Raw genomic sequence first — 2717 nt, 5'->3', positions numbered from 1 at the left:
TGCCTGTACAGCCTATAGCCCCTAATGTTAACTGCCCAGCCAAGGTGGTCCATGGGACCTGGGGCCAGGAGTGGGACAGAGCCATGGGCAACCCATCCAGAGGGCACGGAGGGCAGGTTCCTTGCTGCTGCACATAACCCTGACAGGAGGCATGGGGGGTTGTGGGTTGCTTGCTGTGGCCTCGGGGCTCTCTGCCCTGCTGCCTTTGCCCCAGGGATCCCATGCTGACTGCAGTGGGGGCAGTGAGTTGTGCCTCCCTCTGCCAGGTCAGCAGGGGACATGTGACCCTTGGAGCAAAGGCAGCAGGGTGGAGAGCCCTAAGCACACAGCAGGCAGCCTGCATCTGCTTTTGCCATGCTCCGTTTCAGCCATGGTGAGGGGAGGAAGGGTGGGGAGGATGGAGGAGAGGTGGGCATGTGCTACCTTTCCTCCAGCCCAGCTGCGTCCACCTAGCCTCTACCGTGGGCAAGGGCAGTGTCAGCTTCTCTCCGGTGGGGGGGTTGGGCTGGGGCAGGCTGGGGGCTTAAGGAGACTATAGCTACCCCAAAATTTGCCTTAGCTTCCCCATAGCCACACTTCCCAGCACTGCCACTTGTGTGCCCCTTGCAGCAGAGCCCACACTATTCTGGCCTGCTCTGAGCCCAGCCCCCCTCATCAGGAAGAGGCTGGTGCTACTCCTGCTGGAAGTGCCATGCCTTTGCAGGCTCAGTGGCACGGGGCAGGTGGATGGCAGCAGCAGAGCTGCAAGGGTTGGCTACCAAGGGGGAGGGGCTAAGGCAAACTTTGGGGTGGACATAGTCTACCCCAAGACCTCAACAGCCCACAGGGCACAGAGGCCTGTCCTTCCCTTGGCAGCAGCAACACCAAGAAGGGAAGGGGCCACTCCCCCGGCTGCAGCCTAGGGCCCCAATAAATTTTAATCCTCCACTAAACAGGCAACATATCCACACTGTATTCCTCTGGCACCAAAGAAAATATTCATATTATGAGATAGTATTTCTCAATGTGGTGCCTCCACTGAGGACCTAAGAATAAAAATTATTGCAATATAAAATATATCCTCTTAGACTATAACACTCCAGCTCTTTCAGAGTATCCATCAGCTGGAAGAATGGTTAATAGCAAATTTTTTCAGTATTTTCCAAATACTTTTGTTCTATGGATTATGCAAGATAATGTATAGAGAAGACAACTATTATAAACATTTCTTATTGGCTTATACAACATATGAAACATTCAATACTTCCAGATTTGGCAACATTAATAAAGAATACTGATATTAACAATTATCTCCGCTTTCTCCTCCAAAAATAATCTTTAAAAAATTATGTTGAAGAGGAGTAATAATCAGCATTATAACCATATTTGTAGTGTGGCTACATTTATTTGAAAAGGAATTTCTGAAAAGGGCTTGACCCTGCCTGCCCTTTATTCATGGAAGTAGTGTTATTGACTAGTCACATAAATCAAAATATGATGATTAAGGTGCAAAGTCTTAGACCCCAACTTTTTAATGAGCCCCACAAGGGAGTCCCTTCTGATCTTAGAACTCATGGCAGGACTCCATCTAAAAGCCCATGACAGAATCAAGCTTTCTCCAGAACTTTCTTTTTTGACAAATGTGTAGCTGTACCAATTCAAGTGTCATCACTTTACTGAGAAAAGCAAAAACAAAAAGTTGCAAAGCAGAACCTTGCTCTGCATCTCCTGCTGTATTATGTCTGCTTTCTCTCAACTGACTTTTTAGAATGCAAGACAATTGGGGAAGGAATCCTCTTCTATGCCCGATACAAAGCCATACGATTTCACTTGGGTGCCCTATATTGAGCCCAATAATGCTGTTTGTATAAACCAGGGGTTTGCAACCTTTTTTAAGGGGATTACCCCTTCTGGTGGGTACTCCTCCTGGTGGGTACCCACTTCTGCAGGGAGTCCCCCATCAGCCAGTCACTGAGCAGGGCAGCGGGGAGCCCCCCAGTGGCCAAAAGCAAAGAAGCGGTGGTGAGGCAGTATACAGGCATGCAGCAGCAGCGCTTCCCAAGTACCCTCACTTCTCCACACCACCACCACATATCCCCTGGGGCCTTCACAAGTACCCCCAAGGGTACATGTACCCCTGGTTGACAACCCCTGGTATAAACCATTGGGTCCAAAACCTTTTTTGGACAAAGGAATCCTAGTCAGACTTCAACCTTTCTTACAGGCCACTATATATCTGTATCTTTTAATTGAAAAAGGAAGCAGCTCAGTTCAAAGCACTGACTGTGAGTCCCACCTTTTGAGTCCCACCTGTGGTCTGTGAACCAGTGTGGGAAACATTGGGATTTCAGAAAGATGGCCAGGCTTATTTGAAGACAGAAGATGGTGCAGACAGAAGTTACAATTTTTGCCCAATCTGCCACAGAAAGCAGTCTATAATCACTAGGGTTGTGAACTCTGTTTGAATCTCTTCCGGGAGGTTTCATCACAATGTAATAACATAGTTTCATAGTTGTTGGGGTGGAAGGAGCCTTACAGATCATCGGGTCCCACCCCCCTGCACTTGGGCTCATTCCTAGCCGCAATCAATTAGGCAGAGAACGAGGGGGTGTCGGCAAGATGATTTATTTCTCTGCAGAGGGGGGCCACCCAGTGTCACAAAGACAGAGAGTTCCCCCCAAACTGAGTTCACAGCTTGGTATTTATACATTAAGCATTGCATTGCTACATTGTTGCGC

Source organism: Gavialis gangeticus, unplaced genomic scaffold (assembly GCF_001723915.1).
Source record: "Gavialis gangeticus isolate Ggan-Ray unplaced genomic scaffold, GavGan_comp1, whole genome shotgun sequence".
Classification (NCBI taxonomy): Eukaryota; Metazoa; Chordata; order Crocodylia; family Gavialidae; genus Gavialis; species Gavialis gangeticus.
Note: the sequence above shows the minus strand (reverse complement) of the source record.